This window comes from Rattus rattus, chromosome 4 (assembly GCF_011064425.1).
Source record: "Rattus rattus isolate New Zealand chromosome 4, Rrattus_CSIRO_v1, whole genome shotgun sequence".
Taxonomy (NCBI): Eukaryota; Metazoa; Chordata; class Mammalia; order Rodentia; family Muridae; genus Rattus; species Rattus rattus.
In genome coordinates this window covers 49,673,346-49,696,793 of record NC_046157.1, presented here as the reverse complement: position 1 = coordinate 49,696,793, position 23,448 = coordinate 49,673,346, and the positions used below count along the sequence as shown (strand labels likewise).

At 46.5% G+C, this 23,448-nt stretch overlaps 1 protein-coding gene across 1 annotated transcript in view; it reads right to left on the bottom strand.

Moving 5' to 3' along the window:
* Window positions 1-23,448, bottom strand: part of Kcnj6 (potassium inwardly rectifying channel subfamily J member 6) — a 241,910-nt gene that overhangs the window by 200,124 nt on the left and 18,338 nt on the right.

Here is a 23,448-nt window from a genome sequence, read left to right as displayed (position 1 = left end):
TCCCCTCCGCCTACTAGAGTCTAGTTTATGTTAAGTTTATATCAAAACTAACCAGCACGAACTCTTGTAAAAATCCGTGTGGGAGTTCCTCTAAACATTGGGAAGAGGACTGCCATGATTCTGCTGTACCACTTGTGAGTCTACACCCAAGGGAAACAGAGGCAGAGCACAATAGGTTCCACACACGAGTGTTACCAAGCTGTGGTGTCAGCCTGCGTCCCCCATATGGGTGACTGGAAGGAGAACGAGGCTTGAGTGTATGTGGGGCTTTTATTCAGCCTTAAAGAACAAGCACCGTTTGCAGCAAGATGGGTAGAGATGGAGACCATCACAGTACATAAACTAAGCAGACAGATACAGACTGGTGGGGCATCATGCTTCTCAGAGTCTGTGCGACTGGGACCCAAAAGAACATGACAGTAGAAGAGGGGCTAAGTGGGTAGAAGGAGAGAACGGGGTGGGGGTGGGGGGACTGAATGAAAAAAGGTACAGGATCAAAGTATGTTACATGGAAATACCTTACAAACCATTGCTTTGTGGAATTAATATATGCTAATAAGATACAATGGGAAACAGTAGAGATGGCTTAACACATGTTGCTCTTATAGAAGACCTGGGTTAGGTTCCCACTACTTGCTTGATGGCTTACAACCTGCCTGTAACTTGAGTTCCAAGAGAGCCAGTGGCCTCTTCTGACTTCTGTGAGCGCTGGGCAAACCATATAATATATAAGCATATATACATAGACACATGTACATGTATACACACATATACATATATTATGCACACATATACACATATTACATACGTTATATACACACATACATACACACATATACACACATAGACATGGCATACAGAATTCATAAAATAAGGTAAAGTATAAAGAACACTGAAAGATTGAATAGCAAATGGCAGATATGAAAGATGAAAAGATGACTCCATGTGCACATGCTTCATGCATTTTTAAGAACAAATATTGATGTGTATTATTTTGAATTCTGTGTGTGTGTGTGTGTGTGTGTGTGTTTGTGTGTGTGTGTAGCACATGTAGGTGTGTGAGCAGAGGCCAGAGGTGAGACATCACTTGGAGCTAGGGGTACATTCGTGTGGTTGTGATCTGCCTGATGTAGGTGCTGGGAAATGAATTTCAAGTGTTCGCAAGAACCACTGAGCCATCTCTCCAACCCCCATAATTTGTCTTTGAAGAAGAAAACAGATTTACTAGTCAGAAAATGGGCATATCATTGGAGAGAAAATTTTCAGACATTTTAAACATTGATAGGGGTATTTATCCACTATGTCTACTACTTCTATATCAATCTACTACATCTACCATATTTATTATGTCTTGGGAGGGAGTTCATAGGCATCAGTTGATGCTCAGCCTAACACAGTTACTTGGCTCCCGAAAATAATTCTGCACATACTGAACACTGGGAAGAGAAATAACTGGTCTTCAGACTTCCCCATGATGATATTCAGTAGTCATAGTCCATAGGATAAGGTCTGCATAGTGACACTGGCATCAAGGTGAGGGAGGGAGGGAGGGTGGAGGAGGGGGGCAGAGACAGAGAGACAGAGAGACAGAGACACAGAGAGAGAGACAGTCAGAGAGACAGAGACAGACAGACACACACACACACACACACAGAGAGAGAGAGAGAGAGAGAGAGAGAGAGAGAGAGAGAGAGAGAGAGAGAGAAACATTGAAACACTTTTTAACAAAGTGCACAGAGCATGGAGGAGAAAGCCTGGAGGTAGTAACATTGGAACATTCTCTAACAAAGGAGATAGTACAAAACCTAAGTAATTCTTACAGAGTGGGAGGGGCCAGGCATGTTTAAAACAGAAGCCCCAGCTGGGCTGGCAGCCTTGTCTGGCCTCAGTGGGAGAGGAAGTGCTCAGTCTAGCAGAAATTTAAAGTGCCAGGGTGGTGGCGGGAGGGATACCCAAGGGGCCCACCTGCTCAGAGGAGAAGAGGAGCAGGGGATGAGGGAAGGATTGTGGGAGGGGGGCAGTGAGCAGGATATAAAGTGAATAAGTATAAAAATAAAATTAAACAAAACAAACAAAAGGCCCCAGAAGCCTCAAGCTTCATGGGTTGGGAGGAATGGAAGATATAATCACCACCAGGTGGGGAAGGAGGAAGAGGGAAATAGGTGGAAAAGGAAATGGAAAATCGAAGACCTCAAATGTAAATACAGTGTAGGGCAGAGAGAGCAGGTTCTGTCCAGACAGCGGGAATCAGAGTTTGGGGATTCAGGACAAATGAAAGAAGGGCAGAGTCAGCCTATCGAATTTGCCAAATTTCAAAGATATATATATATGTGACTTGGAGGCTTAGTGGAAAATGTAAAACTAAGGACCAAATATTATGAAATTATCATAAAAAACCCTTCAAGGCACATTTTTAAGCTAAAGCTGGGGTTGGGGATTTAGCTCAGTGGTAGAGCGCTTGCCTAGCAAGCGCAAGGCCCTGGGTTCGGTCCCCAGCTCCGAAAAAAAGAAAAAAGAAAGAAAAAAAAAAAAGTTTAAGCTAAAGCTACTTAGAGCAGCAGCAGCAGCAGCAAACGAGTTGTGTAGGGACTTCCCGTTTGTTTTATCTTTACCCTGAAGTGTTTTCTTCGCTTGAGACAGGTTTTCATGTGGTCCAGGTTGATTCTGACCTTGCCATGTCGCTGAGGAGGATCACACATGTGTGACCCTCTCACTTTCATCTCTCAAGTGTTGGGACTATTGGCACATGCTCCCTCCCGTGCCTGGTGTTTTTGGGGTGTGTTAAGCTTGTTTTTGAGGAATAAAACGTGTAGTTTAGATGCTATATTGTGTATCATCAAGAACACATAGACACATGTGTGAGCACGTGAACAGAGATCTCTGCAAAGGTACGCAAACGCTGCCATGACTCCTCGTTCTGGGATAGAAGAATCGGGAGGGTTTTCCTCGTGTGTAATCCTGGAGAGGGTAGTTTTTGCTTCAACTAATCTTTTTATTACTTTCCCAAAATATAGATAGCACTCCAGAGCTCCACAGGTGAACAGGTTCACCAGGCACCGGGAATGTCTGGCTTTTTACCTCAGGGCTTCCGAAGGCCTCTCGGACGAGGTTTAATCATATCTCAGTGGTAGGATTAAAGCCTACCGCCACCTCTCAGGTTCACACTGAGTTTGAGCAGGCCAGCAAATGGTTTTATTGATTTACCTGTGTTTGAAATTTCCTGGTTTCAAAAGAAAGTTGAGGTCAACTAAAAGAAAGATAAGAAGTGAAATCTTGATTTTAAGATACAACGTACTGGGCTTTGAACTTTTCTGGGTGGTTGAGGGTCTCTCTTTCAATTCTGTGAGTTAGCAGAACGGCATCTGGGCTCTTCTCCAGACTTTGGTGTCTGCTTCCAGGCTCTCTCTCTCTCTCTCTCTCTCTCTCTGTCTCTTCCACATTTACCCTGTGGGTCCTGAAGGTGCCTCACGCATGTATGGTTCTCCCCTGCTGGCCCGCAGGGGAGCATGGTCCCAGCATGCACTGCTCCAGGTGGGTGGGGATAACACGTGACATTTGCAGCCACTCTGGTGTGTCGCCTTCCCAGGCAGGAATAATCAATCCCAAGCACACCCACAATTCCGTGCCACATGAATTCTTCTCTCTCCCATGTTGGTTCTTTATTATTCTCCAACCACCTCAGCTGTGTCAGTATTTCACCAACTTGAGCTCACGCTCTTTAAGGAGGCAGAGCACAATGCCCCACTCTCTAGATCTGAAGCCTGTTTCTCTCTGCGGGCGGTCAGCATGGTTGGAGCTACCATACTTTCTCACCCAGTGTCTTGTAACCGGCCTCCTTGCTTCACCTCTTGGCCCTTTCATGGCCTGTTCTCTGCATGGCAGCCTGAGCTATTGTTGGCTTTGAAGTGCGAAAACAATCATTTCTTCTAGCTTAAAGCTAGTGCTGACTTCCCAGTGTACCAGGTGACATAAAGATCCCCGTGGGATACGCAGTTTCTCCCCATTCTCATTTTCATGTCCCGCCGCATCTTGGGCTCCCACAGACTCTGGATTTTTCTACTCAAGCCAAGACCAGGCTGCCTCTGGAGCCCCTTCACGGACCAGGAAACCTCTTCCATGTCTTCCCCGTAAGGCTCTCTGCAACAGCATCTCCCTCTGAGAGGGCCTCCCTGGCAAACTACCTGGCTTGGTATCCTTCCCCACCACCCAGGCTCTTTTGGCAACACCGGATAGATTCATCCTTGTCGCTTCCTTCCTGAGCATGGTTGAGCATGAACATGGGTGGAGTAGGTCTTCCCTGGTTTAGATCTGAACCCTGTCACTTAAGCTATGAGGCATTGGCCAAGCCCTCAGCTTACCTCTTTATCTGGAATTCAAATCAGGGCAGGCAGGTGGTGAGGATGACTTAAGTATTTGTTATTGTTATAAGAATTGATTTTATCGCCATCCTCTTGAGTCTCCAGCTTAGGCTGCCAACTATTGCATTGACTAAGGCTTGCCTAAACAGTATCTCTCCCAGGGTAAATGGCTTGAAGGGGACTATGTACCTCATAGTCCTGGAAGCCAGAGGTGTGAGCTCAAGGCCAGTAGGGTTGGCTCTTCTGGGTCAGCATCCTGTAGACAGCATCCTTCCCCCAAAGGGTGTGTCTGTGGCCCAAGCTCTTATTATTAAGACACCAGTGGTATTGGGCTGAGGACCACCCATATGACCTCATTTAAACCTAGTTACTTTTATAAAGAGGACCTCCTAATACAGTCTTATTCTAAAGCTAGTAGGGGGTTGTGATTTCAACCCATGAATTTGTGGGTCATATTTAAGCCTGTTTCTGGACTTGTTAGAAACGTGATCTTCTGCCCATTTCACTTGTTCTGAAGCATGGGACGACCTCTGAACTATTTGGTTCATTGTCCCTTATCTGTGAGGCCAGAAGTAACAGAGTGGATGGCGGGAGGTACCTGGGAATGACCTTCAGAAGCATCAGCTGAGAGAGGCCCAGGCCTTGGACTTTGTCCCCTCACATTTAAATGGCTCTTTCACAGTCTAGGAGCATGTAAGAGTTCATAAGCTATGATGGTTTGTTTATGCTTGGCCCAGGGTGTGGCACCATTAGGAAGTGTGTGGCCTTGTTGTAGTGGCTTTGTTGGAGTAGGTGTGTCACTGTGTGCATGGGCTTTGAGACCCTCTTCCTGGCTGCCTGGAAGCCAGTCTTCTCCTAGTGGCCTTCAGAACAAGAGGTGGAACTCTCAGCATTTCTAGTCCCGTGTCTGCTTAGATGCTGCCATGATCCCACCCTAATCATAATAGACTGGACCTCTGAGCCTGTAAGCCAGCCCCAATTAAATGTTGTCCTTTATAAGAGTTGCCTTGGTCACCGTATCTGTTCACCAAGACAGAAGTCCTGTGAGGTACTTATGCTGTGCTCCTGGGTGACTTGGTGCCTGGATATGGAGAAGAACATGCAGGGATAGGGTTACTGTGTATCTCTGGATGTGGGTGAGGTTCCTGCATAACTTCACAACCCCGCCCTACCACACACTGGAGCCTGGCCCCTGCCCGGCCTTGCTGCTGGATGCCCTCACGGAAAGTAGATGCAACCTTTGTAGTGGGTACTGATCCTTACATAAGGGGACAAGCGGCTGATGGTTGGGCTTCCTCCTGTGAGTCTGTAGAAAGAGACTGTGTTTCAATTATGTTTTTCTCTCAATGAGCCTCACTCCTTTTCATCCAGGTGGACGATGTTCCAAGACCCCCACAGCTGCCTGATAATTTTCAGTTCTGTGTGCATCATGCGTTTTTATAACCTATAGAGGGTTTATGACTTAGACATAACACAATAACCATAACCAATAATAAAACAGAGCAATTATACTAATATACTGTAATAAAAGTTATTTAAAACATGGATTATTTCTAGAACTTTCTATGTGATATTTCCTGGCTTTCATTAAAACTGCAGAAAACAGGATGAAGGGACTGTAGTGCAGTACTGGGCCCCACCCCCAGCCCCAGGTGCATGCAAATTTCAAGTCCAAGTTTATCTTAAATATTCAGAATTAGAGGGAGTCACTATTTACACTAAGTAGTCTGTGTGTACTTTGGTCAGGGGGCCTTTCTAATGTACATTTTCTGGTTTCTAACTGTGATCAGTATACAAATACTGCACACACACACACACACACAACACACAACACACACAAACACACACACACACAAACACACACACACACATACCCTTTCAGTCCTATTTGTGAACACTAGAACCTTTAACTGTCTGTGAAAAGCTGAATTAAGTAGCTCAAACCTTGGAAACAGTTATGACCTTGGAAACAATTTCACCTACGACATTGGGGGAAGCCAGGAAACTGTACCCATGGCACCCGGCTCCGCCCTGGGTGGGTTCCACGTAGACGATCTGGGACCAAGAAGCAACTGTGTTCATTCCTCTGTGTGTGCTGCACCCACCTTCTGGTGGATTGCACTGTTCAGTGAATGCGAGCATCTCGTGAAAGAGAATTGTTATGCCTTCGATGTGGAAGCTGCGAAGTTGTTCCTATAGACAAGCCCCGGCCCTCACTGGAAGGCAGCAGTTTACATGCTGTCCTGAATAGGACGCCATGCAATTTCTTTGTGGCCTCCTCAGAATTCAGAGTTGGGTTAACAAACAGGGAGTAAAACCTACACGAGAGCATGCAGTCCTGAGGCTTTCCCTAGAGGTGGAATGGCACAGCCGGGAAGATTCAGACCAGAAGAACACAAGATGATGAATGGAGGAGGATGCTCATGAAGGCTGAGACCCTGAGAGAAACTGAGGCTGAGGAGGAGGAGGAGGGAGGAGGAGGAGGAGGAGGAGGAGGAGGAGGAGGAGGAGGAGGAAGAGGCTGAGGAGGCTGAGGAGGGAGAGGGAGAGAGAGATGGAGAGGCTGAGGGGGAGGAAGAAGAAGAGGCTGAAGAGGAGGAGGAGGGAGAGGTTGGGAAGGAGGAAGAGGAGGAAGAGGAGGCAGAGGCGGAGGAGGAGGAGGAGGAGGAGGAGGAGGAGCTGGGCAGGGAAAGCTCTGTGCTTTTCTCATGGCTTTAGACGTTAGGCTTTATTTTGGACATATTAATATTTTAGACCTGTCACTCCTGACCTATTACTATGTGTTTCAGAGAATTATGCCAGAACTAGAACTAATTATTTTGCCTTTAAAGGCACTGAGACTACAGCCTCCCATGACTGAACTGGAGAGCAATGGCTCTCCTGTCACAGGTCTGTCTCTGATCTCACAACCCTGAGGAGCATATCACAAGGGGCAGCTTAAGCACCTTGCAAATATGCCTTTCAGTGGTTGACAGGGTTGGGGTGGGGAGGTGTGAAAAGAACCCGGTCTATTACTGAGCCTTCAGGAATGTATTCTTCTAGAAGTACATCTGGCACTGGATATTCGTACTTTCAATATTTTGGACCAAAGTTTGCTGTGATCTCAGTGTGGGGTTAACGTCTGAAATTGGTTCTTGTGCATAAGGAAATAATGTTATTAAATACTATTAAAATGGATTCCTACAAGTTCCTTTCGACCCGTGACAAAATGCATAATTAGCCGGAATTAAATGCTAATGGGCTTATGACACAAAGACTCTAGCCCTGAAATAACACTTAGCTGATACTTGGGTGCGCTGCTCAAATTGTGTCTGAGACACATTGCTCCTTCAAAAGTCACACTGCCTCATGTTATCCTTTGACAGGGTCTCAGTCAAGGTTTCTATTCCTGCACAAACATCATGACCAAGAAGCAAGTTGAAGAGTAAAGGCTTACACTTACAGCTTACACTTCCACATTGCTGTTCATCATCAAAGGAAGTCAGGACTGGAACTCACACAGGGCAGGAAGCAGGAGCTGATGCAGAGGCCATGGAGGGATGTTTCTTACTGGCTTGTTTCCCCTGGCTTGCTCAGCTTGCTCTCTTATAGAACCCAGAACCACCAGCCCAGGGATGGCACCACCGATAATGGTTCTCCCATCCTTGATCACTGATTGGGAAAATGCCTTACAGCTGGGTCTCATGGAGGCATTTCCTCAAGGGAGGCTCCTTTCTCTGTGATAACTCCGGCTTGTGTCATGTTGACACACAGAACCAGCCAGCACAGACACTGCAGAGGAAGCTTTGGGTGGGGTGATGAGCTTCTGCCATGTTGTCAAGGTAGAGGGCGAGACTGAATGACCTGGACTGACTGATCCAGAGGCCGGTGGGAGGGTCCATCAAACAGCAGCTTGCAGAGGTGTAAGTGGAATGTTCCATGTCAGAAGCAATGGCTGGTTTTCATACAAATGTGCTTTCATCCGTAGCTGAATTCTGACAGAGACAGGAAGATAAGGTCCAATTCTTGAATCATCTGCCTTTCCTCTTAGAACAGTGGCTGTATTCATTCCTTCTCCCACTGCTATAACCGAAGAACCTTAGGGAGGAAAACGTTTGTTTTGGCTCACGGTTTGAGGTCCAGTCCATCATGGCAGGGGGTCACAGTGGCAGGGTCCAGAGGCAGCTGGTCACACTGCGCATGCGTGTGCGTGCGTGCGTGCGTGCGTGCATGTGTGTATGTGTGTGTGTGTGTGTGTGTGCGGTTGAGAGGAGTGTCAGTGGGTGTTCACATCTCCTCTCCCTTTCAGTCAGCTCAGGGTCCCTCCCCACAGCACAACTCTGTTCCCATTTAGGATGAGTCTTTACACCTCAGGTAAGCCTTTTGGGACACACTCTCAGAGATGCCCCTGGAGACAATTATCTCCCTTCCGATCTAGATCCTATCACATTGACAGTCAAGATTAACCTCCTGGGCCAGGGGACGGGACATCACTCAGTCACCTGACTCACAAGCACAAAGACCTGAATTTGGAATTCCAGATGGACCCAGTCAGCTAGCTTTGTTCCTTTGACTGAAGTCTAATGGCTGCACATATGGTGAATTTAACAGTAAATTATGTTCGATAAACTGAGGACATGTTTCTACAGACGGATAGAAAGAAGAAACAGTGCTAAGAGTCCCAGACCCTGTTTCATTGAGCCAGGAAGCTGACTTTCCTGTGTCTTTATGCAGCTTTGGCCAAGGTAGAACTCTTGCTTTAACTGGATGCCGAGGTCAGAGAGGTCAGACACAGTGACTGCACATCGATCCCCATGAGGGCTCAGAAACTTGGCAGAGGAGTGAGTGGGTTCATTTAATTCATGGGAAATCAGAACTTCAGCCCAAGTCCTTGACACCAGGCCAACAGAGGCCTGGGCAAGACAGAAGGGAGTGGACAACCAGGGGCTGAGGACAGAAACAGGAGGGAGAACAGGAGGCTACGCTCTCCTGCGTGGAACCAGGACAAGCCATGATGACTGCTGGTGTCTTCATCGAAAGCGGTGCAACCTTCTGGGCTTCCCTGATGCTTGCTATTAAATATGGGGTGAGCTCTTTTCCTTTAATCTGCAATTTGTAGTGGCCTGGTAGTAGCATGATAATAATTAGTCTAATTAGCAATGCAAAACGATCACAGTGTGGAGACCTGCAAATAAACTCTGCCAGGTCAATCTCCCAGCCATCTCCCTCCTCAGGAAACGGCCATTCATCTTTCTCCCAGTGCACACACGTGCATCTGTCTTCAGCTTCCTGTTGACCCAGCTGTGACATGTGCGTGATTTTCTTCACTATTTAATCACCGAGTCAAATGAAATCTTTGACCCATCCATCTTTCATTTGCGTGAGAATAGTCATTTTTTTTTTTTAGTGTTTTTCTTTTCTTTTATGGGATATTTTCTTTATTTACATTTCAAATGTTATCCCCTTTCCCGGATTCCCCTTGGGAAGCCCCCTATTCCATCCCCCCCCATCCCCTGCCTCCATGAAGGTGCTTCCCCACTTATCCACTCCTTCCTGCCTACTCCTTCCTGCCTCCCTGACCTGGCATTGCCCTACACTAGGGCACCAAGCCTTCACAGGAGAAAGGGCCTCTCCTCCCATTGATGCCAGACAGTGCCATCCTCTGCCACATCCTCTGCTGGAGCCATGGGTCCCTCAATGTGTACTCTTGGTGGTTTAGTCCCTGGGAACACTGGGGTGACTGGTTGGTTGATATTATTGTTCTTCCTATGGGGTTGCAACCCCCTCAGTTATCTCAGTCCTTTCTCTAATTCCTCCATTGGGGACCCCATTCTGATTCCAATAGTTGACTGCAAGCATTCACCTCTGTATTTGTCAGGCTCTGGCAAAGCCTCTCAGGAGACAGCTATAGGTCTCAGGAGATCTATTGGTGTCCCCAATGGTGACTCAGTTTGGTGACAGCAGGTGGGCTGGATCTTTGGATGGCCTTTCCTTCAGTCTCTACTATACATTTTGTCTCCATATTTCCTCCTGTATTTTATTTCCCCTGGAGCATCCACATTTTTGTTTTCCTTCTTCTTGAGCTTTATGTGGTCTGTGGATTGTATCTTAGGTATTCCAAGCTTTGAGGCTAATATCTACTTATCAGTGAGTACATATCATGTATGTTCTTTTGTGATTGGGTTACCTTACTCAGGATGATATTTTCTAGTTCCATCCATTTGCCTAAGAATTTCATGAAGTCATTGTTTTTAATAGCTGAGTGGTACTCCATTGCGTAGTACCACATTTTCTGTTCCCATTCCTCTGTTGAAGGACATCTGGGTTCTTTCCAGCTTCTGGCTATTATAAATAATGCTACTATGAACATAGTGGAGCGCGTGTCCTTGTTATATGTTGGACCATCTTTTGGGTATATGCCCAGGAGTGGTATAGCTGGGTCCTCAGGTAGTACTATGTCTAACTTTCTGAGGAACCTCCTGACTGATTTCCAGAGTGGTTGTACCAGCTTGCAATCCCACCAACAACAGAGTAGTGTTCCTCTTTCTCCACATCCTTGCCAGCATCTGCTGTCACCTGAATTTTTGATCTTAGCTATTCTGATTGGTGTGAATGGAATTTCAGGGTTGTTTTGATTTACATTTCCCTGATGGCTAAGGATGTCGAACATTTCTTTAGATGCTTCTTGGCCATTCAATATTCCTCAGTTGAGAATTCTTTGTTTAGCTCTGTACCCCATTTTTAATAGGGTTATTTGGCTCTCTGGAGTCTAACTTCTTGAGTTATTTGTATATTTTGGTTATTAGACCTCTATTGGATGTAGGTTTGGTAAAGATCTTTTCCAAATCTGTTGGTTGCCATTTTGTCCTATTGACAGTGCCCTTTGCAATTTTATGAGGTCCCATTTGTCGATTCTTGATTTTAGAGCATAAGCCATTGGTGTTCTATTCAGGAAAATTTCCCCAGTGCCTATGTGTTCATGTCTCTTCCCCACTTTTTCTTCTATTAATTTGAGTGTACCTGGTTTTATGTGGAGTTCCTTGATCCACTTGGACTTGAGCTTTGTACAAGGTGATAAGAATGGATCAATTTGCATTCTTCTACATGCTGACCTCCAGTTGAAAATGTCTTTTTCCCACTGGATGGTTCAGCTCCTTTGTCAAAGATCAAGTGACCGTAGGTGTGTGGGTTCATTTCTGGGTCGTCAATTCTATTCCACTGATCTACCTGCCTGTCTCTGTACCAATACCATACAGTTTTTTTTATCACTATTGCTCTGTAATACAGCTTGAGGTCAGGGATGGTGATTCCCCCAGAAGTTCTTTTATTGTTGAGGATAGTTTTTGCTATCCTGGGCTTTTTGTTATTCCAAATGAATTTGCAAATTGCTCTTTCTAACTCTATGAAGAATTGAGTTGGAATTTTGATGGGAATTGCATTGAATCTGTAGATTGTTTTCAGCAAGATGGCCATTTCTACTAATCCTGCCAATCCATGAGCATGGGAGGTCTTTCCATCTTCTGAGATCTTCTTCAATTTCTTTCTTCAGAGACTTGAAGTTCTTGTCATACAGATCTTTCACTTGCTTGGTTAGAGTCACACCGAGGTATTTTATGTTATTTGTGACAATTGTGAAAGGTGTCATTTCCCTAATTTCTTTCTCAACCTGTTTATCCTTTAAGTAGAAGAAGGCTACTGATTTGTTTGGGTTAATTTTATATCCAGCCCACTTTGCTGAAGTTGTTTATCAGGTTTTTTTTGTTTGTTTGTTTTTTTGTTTTTAGAAAATAATTTTTCAACAACCCCTGAGGTGTGTTTGATGCCTACACATAAGAAGGAAGGCCCCAGGCCATACTGACTTCAGAGGTGAGGTTGGCAAACACATCCAATAAGCAATGCCTAGTATCTTGTCCCCAAGGATGAGCCATCCAGCCAACCTAGTGGTCGGGAATGATCACAATGAAGGTTTATTGTTTACTGTGGGAGTGAGTACCTATGTGCCCACACATGCCGGTGCATGCACATTGTCCTCATTCTCACTGGCTTGGAACTCACTGATCAGGCTTAGCTGACTGACCAGCAACCCCAGGAATCACCTGTATTTTGAAAGCTAACTACCGTGGCCCTACCGACATTTTTATGTGAGTTCTGGGTATTGACCTCAGCTTCTCATGCTGATACGGCAAGCACTTTATGGACTGAGCCATCTGCAACCCATTCCTTGCTCACCGCCCTTACTCAGGTCATATCTACAGATCATTTATTGTATCTTCTAAGACTACGCCAAGAGGTGTTTATAGTTTTTTCTTGTTGTTGTTGAGGAATTAACTCTATTTTCTGTCTCACCTTTATATAAACATTTGTTTGAGCCTTAGTGATTTGTATCCCACCTGCTTCCAGAAACCACACCCGATGTGGACACCACGTAGTAGGAGAGAGTAAAGCTTGCGTGGCCAACAGACCTTACCTTGCAAAGAGCAATGTCCTCTGTAGAAGCACAGAGCAGATGGCAGAAAACCATATGATAAAAATACCAGAAGGCTGGCTGGCAAACACGCTACAACAATTAGGCTACCAAGGAGCTGATGAATGAAAGGAGGAGGCCAGAGAGGCGAGGGGAGGGTCAGCCAAGATCACCGACGCTAAGATATTAACAGTACCTCTTATTTTAGATCGGTGTGTCAACTGTCTCCAAAGAGCTGGGTGTGTGCTCACTTCATCATGACTTAGTCTTCCTACTGGGGATGGCTGAGAAGGAAGTGCCAGCCATGGCAGCAGAAATTGCTAGTTCTTTTGTACAAATGTAGACCTTGGGGCAGGAATGGGGATGCGTGGTCATTGGAGACTCAGACTGCCTGCTCACTGGAAATCCTTGTCCCCGTGTCTCTTGCCATCCAACCCACATTGAGGTGAAGATGGCTTTGCCAGCTGTCAAGGGTGAAGGAGTGGGGTTGGGGGAGGAAGCTACTGTTTCCTTAATGCTTCCACCTGCGAGGAGAGACAATGACTGCTAACTGCAAGGTGAACTGTAAGAGACCAGTGACCGTAGATATTTATATTGTTATCTAAAATACGACTTCTTAGTTTTACAAAGGGAAAATGCTATAGAATTAAATCCTACATGCATATAGACTATGAAAAATAGTGTGCTTTGTGGGCTGGTTTGATCAGCAGAGTGCTTGTTGTGCAGGGGAAAGGTCTTGAGTTAGGACTCCCAGCACTCAGACACAAGCTGTGAACAGAGCTGTACAGTTGTGGCCTAGTACTTGGAGAATGAGGCAGACAGAGTCCTGGAGCTCACTGGCCAGACAGCCTAGTGCAGTCAGTGAGCTTCAGGTTTAGTGAGTGAAGGCAGAAAGTGATTGAGAAAGACACCTGATGCAAACCTGTAGTCTCTACTGGCATGCACACATGTGTGCATTCGTGCATGTGGGCATAATACATGCCTTTTGACAAATGCACTACATATTTTGTTTATAGCTAAGATAAAATATCAGTTCCTTTGCTATCTACAGATTGCTGCTCAGAGAAGTTTCCAGACGTAAAGCTGAGTTTAGACAAAGAGCAGAAGGACCACTTCTGGGAATATGGGGAAAGCATCAACAAGACTCGAAAGTCCCCCACCCCCACCCACTCTGGAGGTCCACATGTCCACAAGGAAAGAGGAGTTGAGCATGAGTTCATTAAGACATACAGATGACTAGCTTCAAAGACCTGGAAATGTACCAGTCGGGGACCAGTCATTGTGCAACCTCACAAGGCTCGAAAGCAGAGTAATATTCTGGGCTGATTTACAATGGGCTCCCATGCTGGGCAGGGCAGAGTCAGGGTGCAGTGGCGCTGGTGGTTATAAAACAAGGCAAATGTGTTCTTTGGAACACAACATTCATGGAAGCTATGTGTGTGGGCGATGGTTTTACAGCACAGGGATCAAGCTGTTCAGCTAGTGTCTAGCTCATGGATTAGAAGAACAAAATGAAGGCAGAGAATGATGGTGGAGCGTCTGTTGTGCACTGGGCTAGAAACACGCAGTGGCCCTTGGAGGGACAATAAGATTTTGTGAACCTTGAATTCTGAATCTTGGCAGTGAGCGCTTTCTTGTGACTGTGTAGCAGCTAGCTGGAGGGTTGGGGAGTCAGTATTAGCCCTGAGGATGCAGAGGAATGGCCATCCCTACCCAGGAGGAGATGTCATTGGCACTAAGACCACCTTTCTATGGTTCTATGTGTCCAAGACACATTCCACATACAGGTCACTCCGTTCTGAAATTTTATTGCTTTAAAATTTTAATCTAATCAATTAATTGTTGTATGTGCATGTGTGGGTATGTATATGTGTCCATGTGTATGTGCACATGTCTATATGTGTATATGTTCATGTGTGTGCATGTGTGTATGTGCTCATGTATGTGTATGTGTATGCACATGTGTGTGCATGTGCGTACATATATGTGCTCATGTGTGTATGTTTGCATGTTATATATGTGTAGTGCTCATGTGTGTGCATGTGTATGTGTGTATGCACATGTGTGTATGTGCATGTGCTCATGTGTGTGTACATGTGTGCATGTGTGTACATATATGTGCTCATGGGTGTATGTATATGTACATGTGTGTATGTATATGTGCCTGTGAGTGTATATATGCTGTGGCACATGTGTGGAGGTCAGAGTCTGTTTTCTCTTTTCAGCATATAGGATCTGGGGATTGAACTCAGGTCATCAGGCCTAGCAGCAAGCATTCTTCCCCATCGAGCCATATTATTGTCTTTTCTAAAATTTAATGATGACAGTTTTGAATACCTGCTGTCTGCTAGGCACTGTCTCGTGTATGAATTTGCAGAGCTGATCTGGAAAGTGTCTACACAATCCAGAAAGGAAAAACTCAACTTTTCAGTGTAGAGCCGTTTCTCAGTTGTCAGTTTCTATGGTTCTCATGTCTAGCGGAGCTGGGTTTGGACAGTGAGACTGGCCTCAGGCCCTCACATATGTGCAATGTGCTGACACTTCATCTGCCCATTTCAAACTCTGACAGAAATTGGATGGATTTTTACACAGGCTACAGGTGACTGATGGCCTGGAGGGGCATGAAGGAACACGACAGGGTCTGACTGCACTCTGGGTCTTCTCCCCCTGAGGGCAACATAGCATATCCTGATGTTTGTTTCAGATCTATGTGTCACTCGTGCTTCTGAGCTAGGTAGCAAGGTCTGTCCACTTTAGTTCCCGAAGGGGGTGAACTCTAGAAGCCTGCATACCCTTTCCCTGTGGCATTGTGGCTGACTGGAGGGCTGAGGCCCCTTAGCTTTGGTAATAGCAGGTTAAGTGAGGGACTGACTGGATCATGGAAGGCAGCTTTCTAGGGATAGTAGGAGCTGACAAGCAGAGGGTTAGCACAGGTGGATGCAAACTGAAACATTGTTTCCTCCAGACCCTGCAGAGGTCCAACAACGAAAACAAGATCTCAGCTCTCCTATGTGTGTCGTGGGTGGGAACTTCTTGCTCCTTCTAGTGTGGCCCATGAAGGGTTGCTCTTGGCCTCCTGACAACAGGTAGGTATGTGGCTTTGCAACACTGACCAGATCAATGTGCAGATGTAAAGGCAGTAATACCAGCAAGAGCTGCCATTGAGCAAAGATCTGAGAAGCGGATCGGACCTGTTAAACATCTGTTTCGCTTGAAGCCCAATGTTTATCTCTTTGGCTGAGTCCCAGGTACCTTGCTGGCAGGAACCCAAACCAATCCAACCCATCCCTAGGGCTGTCTCTTGGGCTCCCCCAAACCCAGACTGAATGGCAAAAAACACATCCCTCCGATTGCTTCCAGAGCTCTGCTGGAATAACTTGAAAAACTCCAGAAAGAGGAGTGGAAATGTATTTGAAACAATTTGGGAAATCGCTTTTGTGTGAGTAAAAGCAGCTCCTGAGAAGACGTCTGAGGTAGTTTAAAATCATTCGAGGGGATCCAAACACAGGGCAACGTCACAAATCAATTCTTTTTATAATCAGGCACCCCTATTTTGTGAAGAATTGGGCAAAGTCTGCCATGGTTTTTCCAGTGGTGTCCTCTTACAGCAAAGGATAATTTGAAGACCACAGGTTCCTCAGTCTCTTCCTGGCTTTCATCTGCAGGGTGGGCGCTGTCTCTGGTCCTGAACTTGACCTGCCTCTCCCACGAGCCTCAGGGCGGGAGCTGGGGGAATTCCAGTCTGCAGCACTAACTCCATCATTAATTCAAACCCTGAGAGATGCACCATCATCTCGGAATCCCCAGGTTGGTGGGTTTTTTCCACTTCTTGTCTTGATGTTGAGATCCTCACTGACTCTTCCATGCTCTCTGCATGGTGAGAACTTGGTAGGAACAGTAAATAAGAATGATCACAGCCAAAGACTGTGTGGTGGTGGTGGTGGTGGTGGTGGTGGTGGTGGTGATAGTGAAGGCTACACCTAGTACCAAGACAGGAAGGTAGCAGAGGACATCGTGGACCTTGTCACCTCAGGGTGTATGTTATGTTCCTTTCCCTGACCTACAGATGCCCTGTTTTGATGTATCTATAGATTAATGTATAGGTCCATCCTGAGTCTGGACTGGGTGCTCTCTGTGACTTGGAATCATGGTCTGATATGAGGGCAGATGTGGACCCTGGACACCTCCTACCTGTCCACCTGGCAGATTGGTCAGAGGAGGACAGACAAGGAGCAGAGGCCAACTGTACCCTTTGAGAAGGACAAGAGTCTGGGGCATTCTCACATGGGTTCTGAGATGTCCCCAGAATAACAACTGAACCCATGTTTGTAGGTACCCTTCTTATGCGACTTGTGGCTTCTGTTCAGATCTGGAAGAAGCCATCCCAGGGCCAGTGTGGCTTTGTAGATGGATGTGTAGCATGCTGGCTGGCAGGTGACAGGGAGGTGGGACTGTATTGTGAGGTGAGCCCGATGCAACAGAGGCTGGGTGTTTTGCTGTATTTCTCATTCATAAAGCATGGCCACCTGTTTCTTCTCTTGTTTTGTTAATTTTTTTAAGGCAAAGCATTTTTGGAAGCCTATTAAGAAACATCAAAATGATTCTTGGGCATTAAGCAGCTGTTAAAATGTTTTGATGGCTTTAAAATAACAAATAAGCTAGAAACATATGGATTTCATTTTTCTCTCCGTGTGTAGATGGTTACAAGGCAAGTTAGCCACGAAAATACGGTTTAGCTCTCCTCTTATTTCGGGAGGACGCTAATCACTAAACAAGCGAAGGTGGAAACATCGTCAAAGTTAAGTTGTCTGGGGCACGGATGGTGCTAAGCTCACGTGCATTGGTCAGTGTAGAACAAAGAGTCATGGAGAGCTCCTTGAAACTAAGTTGGTAACTCATCTACTTCGCACCGGAATATCGTCTGCAAGGATCACTGAGAGAGTGTGTGTCTTACAGGGTGGAGCGGCCTACCCCAGACTGGAAGTCTAACCATGCATCTGTGGTGCTGAAGAAATCAAACACTACAGAAAACCTGGAACACATGAGGAAGCTCAGGGGATTGGCCGCCTAAGGTCTGAACCTGGACCTGCAGCTTCCCTTCATGGTTAGGTAATGGGGTGTACTGGCTACCAGTTGGAAGGTTTGGGACTCCTCAGGACTCACAACCTATAGTGTGGATATGGTATTGATTATAGGGGCTTAATGACACTCACTCACTTCCAAGTGGGCAGCTGCACCTCAGGTTCCAGGCTCCCAGGTCAGGTTTCTGATCAGTTTTGTTTCCTCTAAGGAGATGTTTTCCAGGTTGGCTCTGTACCTTGTATCCTGGTGTTCAGTGCGCTTAGTTCATATGAGGTTGTCTCTTGTTAATCATCTCTGTGAGCCCCTGGAAAAGTCTAGTTGTCTCTACCAGGCTCAGGGAGAGACCTTGGAACACAGGAATGACTCCAGGCACTGCATTCTGAGTTCATCCACAGTATCCTTGCCTCAGGGGCTGGAAATCGTGGCTCACAGGCGAGAGATGCCTCTTGTCTGCCTGCCTGGCAGAGCATCCAGAGGAAGGGAAGATACAACTATGCAGACAGCAGTCATTTTAAATCACAGAGAGCGGGGTTGGGGATTTAGCTCAGTGGTAGAGCACTTGCCTAGCAAGCTGAAGGCCCTGGGTTCGGTCCCCAGCTCCGAAAAAAAGGAAGAAAAAAAATCACAGAGAGCTATTGTATTAACTAATGACTGTGACAGCCATTTACTTATCCCTGGCTCAGCTTGTGGCAAGTTCCCTCACACACTCCAGGGAACCGTCACTGAGAATCTTAAATATAGTTGGGTAAATCAAGGCTGGATCGTGTTAATGACTTTTCTAAAAGTCTGTCCCTGGGGATGTCTGGATAAAGCCTGGAAGACAGGCGTGGCTACTGAGCCACATTCTCACTGGATCTTTTCAACCAGCCTGCTCTGTGGGTCAGCCACCCACAGGAAGTAAGTGTCACAAGCAGCACACTTATTAGCCCAGAGCTTGATGTCAGCTATGACCGCGTATTCAAACACTTTCATTAATAACTCACGTTAGAAACCAGAGAGACAACCTACTGGGTAAAGAATTTGCCCTGCAAGCTAAGATGATCTGAGTCTGGATCCCCAGAACCCACATAAAGCCAGATGCAATGTTTATCTGTAATCTTGGGGATTCTACAGTGAGGTGGGAGACAAAGTCAGGAGAATCCCTGTGGGCCAATGAGCCTTGTGTACACAATGGAGAGCAGCAAGAGGTCAGGTTTAAAACACACCCGAGGTACTCTGATCTCCATATATGTGACATGGCATGTGACGCACACACTCAGGCACGCACAGACGCACAGTGAGAGAGAGAGAGAGAGAGAGAGAGAGAGAGAGAGAGAGACAGAGACAGAGACAGAGAGACAGAGAGACAGAGAGAGGCAGAGAGAGGCAGAGAGAGGCAGAGAGACAGAGAGAGAAACAGAGAGAGACAGAGAGAGACAGAGAGAGATGTTAAAAATAAATAAAACAAAGAGTTCTCTCCAGAGGGAATACATATAGGAGACAGACAAGCCATCAGCTCTTCCCTTCTCACTGTCTGACCCCTCTCCTCAAACTCCAGCATCAGCCTCTCCCATGTATTGCTTGCAGGAGCCTCTCGGTCCGTAGTTTATTATTATTTTTTGATTACTAAATCATCCAGAGTTCCTGGAGTGTTGTTGGAGGCTCATCTGTTACAAGGTGATTAGTAAGCTGGACTGAGTACTGAGCTTTGAGATAATGCAAAGTCCATAGGACGGCGGATGGCACCAGGCTCAGATTTGGCTGTCTAATTACACACATAGGGCTCAGTGCAAAACAAAACACAGGGATACTTGTTGAAGCATTGTTAAGAACCTCAAGAAGTAGGTGTGGGATCACGAGTTAAAGCAGGTCCTGGGCAAGTGTACTGGCCACAGGCTGGTACTGACCAGGGCCAGTACATGGGTCACATAAAGGGGCTCAAGATAACCGTACCAGATGCTTTGAGATATACACCCTATATACACGAGCAAGCCAAGGTTTCAAGATGAAATCCTGTGTCCAAATCCCTAACTAACACAGCTCAGACATCACCACCCCCAAGGAACCATCCCCAGTGGCCTGGATTTCAGTGTTCTTGCCAACTACTCATTCCTTTTGCAAGTAGCATTGTCAAACTTACAATTATATAAATTTTTGGAAGCAATGTCTCTTTTTGTAGACCAGGAACTCATTAAATAGCCCAGACTGGCTTCAATCTTCTGATTCTCTTGCCCTAGTCTCCTTGTACTAGGATTATTGGTATATACCACTGTATCTATGTTAACGAATATTCACTTTGGTATGAGAGTATAAGAAATACCCTTTATCCTAGGAGATGGAGAAAATAAAGCACAAAGAGGCATATTATAATAACCCTGTGGTATTAGTGTGTAGACATCTTGGTTTTATCTGAACATGTATTATAAACGAAGTATACATTATAGATAGGTAGACAGGTTTATGTATAGATAGTGGGTGTTCATTGACTGATAGGTAAGTTGGTAGATTGACTAGTTGCTGGAAAGGGTGGGTTGACAGGTATGAACAAACACATGCACACTTAAGTATACACAATTAGACACATGTAGTTCCAGATACATAGCACAAAAACAGCCCTCCAGTCCTACAACTTTTCTCCTGGCCATGACAAAATCCCGACAGAAGCAACTGTGCAAAGAGATGTTTACTTGGGCTCATAACTTTGTGCCAAGGGAGACATGTTTGTGGCTGACATAGCTTGGTCTGCAATGGTGAGCTCACAGCACGTGGCTTGTTCACACCTTGGTATACAGAATGCAGAGAGAATCAGACCAGAAGCAGAGCTGGGGCAAGCATTCAAGGGTTACTCATGGTGGCCTCCTTCTACGGACTAGGACCACCTTTTCAGGGATTGTACAACCTCCCCAAACAGGACTGCCAAGTGTTAAAGCACAGGAACCCATGGGATACAGTTCATGTTCAAGCCATCACAGCTCAAGGTAACGTCAGCCACCAGTTTCCGTATGTTGGAGCAGAAGCATCGGGGTAAGCTGGGGGCAGCCATCTTAGTTTCTGTAGAACACGAGTGCACATGGCTTGTCTCTCCCTGGTGTGCACGCCAGTGACTCACTGCCTTCTAGCTACGGGCAGGCCCCAATCAGAGAAACCTAACATTTTCACCCTCTTTAGTCCTGTTTCAAAGTGCTTGGCCCTGGAGTTGATGTCCAGTGGTTTTATTAAGGCGTTGGCACCTGGCCGGTCCATGGGCTGTGTTTGTAAGTCTTGTGCTTTGCACATGAACTGTAGATATACACACCGAGTAACTACAACGAAGCTTGGTTTGAGAAATGACCTGATTATAATGACACAATGCTAAGGCAGGAGCCTTCACCCGCTGGTCCGTGTTTCCCTCAGATCTCTCTTCTGATAAGTCTACTCCCAGCCAGAGTGACCTTCTGCCCCTATGACCTCTCAAATCTGCAGTCTCTACTACCAAATATGCCCATCAGTGATTCACGAGGAGCCGCCTGCTTGAGAAAACGCCTGTCACTATTACCCAATCATTTGCCGTGAGAGGCGCCAGGGCCTCTGATACCCACGCTGCTTCGGCCGAGAAATTCAGAGAGTTCCATATAAAATCCTGAGGAGCAGTTTGCTTCCCCCAAACAGGGGAAAGAGCAAGGATTTTTTTTTTCTGCCCACGAACACAGTGTGAATGGATGAGGGGTATCAAATACCGGCTAGGCTGCAGGCTACTGAGATAGAATCGTATAGACCGAGCTGGCTCTTTCTCTCAGAAGATTCTTTGGGGTTCCGCCCACTTCCGGTCTGCTTGGCAGTCAGTATCCTATGAGACCTGCGCCTTCCTGCTCTGCCTGGGCCCCACACTTCCTGGGATGTGAGTCTCGGACACTTGTCTCTGTGAACTTAATAGAATGCTAGGGTTCCATTGCAAACCAAAGTGGACGTATGCTGTCTGCCTCTTCCCTGCACGCACGCCAGGAGTTCATAGACTTAATTTGTTGGCCGGGAGAAGAAAACAAAGAAGGCAAAATCCACGGACCTCGAGTGTCTTCAAGGAGAGCTACAGGGACTGAATCTGAAAACACACCTTGGGGGAGCCATGGCTGAAGGGTTTCCTCGGGGGCTGAGGCTCTTGTGGAAACCTGTTCAAGGCGCTGTCAGCGGGCACTGTAAAAACAGCGTCTGGCACTGAGCAGTGGAGGCCCCGGGGAAGATACATACACGTCAAAATGCCACCTTCAAAATAACTAGCCTTTGAGGACAATTGAATTATTCCTGGGTGCAGAGTCATAATGTCGTAACCCCGAGTGATTATTGCTTCGTTTATGGCTTTTTTTTTTTTTTTTTACACAAAAAAGAATTACCTTCTCCAGAGAGGAGCTGAGCTAATAAGCATTGCTCATAGATACGCTCATTTTCAACCCCTTTCCCTTAAACCGTGATTTGGAATTCGAAGCAAATAGCTGCTAGGGCTTGCAATGATTTATTTAGCAGTGCTTTGAGCCAGGCGAGAAGTTAGATGAGTTGAAGGCAGTGATGGATTTGTAGACACTGCTGTGGCTGGTCACTTGACCCCTGACCCTAAGCCAGTGCAGCATTGTGGGAAGAAGCCAGGGAGGACTCAGGTGACAGTCATCCTCAGCGGCAGGCCTGGCGGTCAACACCAGGAAACCTGGTTGCTTCTCCTGTGTCTGTATTTGCTCATCTGAGATTCTGTCTCGACACCCAGGGTTCTAATAAACTGTCCATCGCTGAATTGCCGAGGGAGGGAAGGGGGCATGAGAGAGAGAGGATGGGAAAGAAGGCAGAAATGGCTGCGGCAAGGGTCAGCTCTATGCTCTGGTGATGAAGAAGTGGTCTTCTGTGATGTCCCCATGCACTCAGTTCTCATCCCACCCGGCAGGCCCACCCACCTCAGTGCCTCCTGAAGACAGGAGCTGTACGCTGATCATTTCTTAGGCTTGCACATGCCCCTTCATTATAATTTGGAACAACCGAGAAAGACAAAAGGGTGCCGTATAAGTCAATAAAGTACCCGATTGGGTTACGTGCAGCCAAGGAAATGAGTGGAGTGAGTACAGAAGGCTGGAAGTACACAGGGACAAGGTGCGGGCTATGCCCTCAGCTTGCTTCTCATCCATTGGGCGTGACAGGTTTGAGGCAGCTCTGTGGAGCATGAGTCAGGATGCCAGCCACTGCTGGATCTGAGGACCCGGAAGGGAAGTGTGATGTCTTCGGAACAAAGTCGGGTTGTGCTGTCAAACTTCAGAAAGCATCCACGCACCCAGTGTCTTCCTTCGAATCATCTGTGTGGTTCCGCACCCTTCCTCATGGCTTCCTGGTACTGAGGCCTCAGCTGAGTGGGCGCCTTGCCAGGGAGTCAGCTGTGACAAATGTGGTCTGTCGTGGACTCGGCCACGTGTGAGCTGAAGCCGGGCTGCATCCTGCTTGGGTTCACCTGAGGTCAGTGCCAGACACAAGGGGAGGCCTATTGCCCTACATAACGTTTTCCTTCCCCATGAGAAAGCCTGTGGTGGTCTGATGTGCTAGCGTTATAAATAGACATGGTGGAGCTTGAAGCAG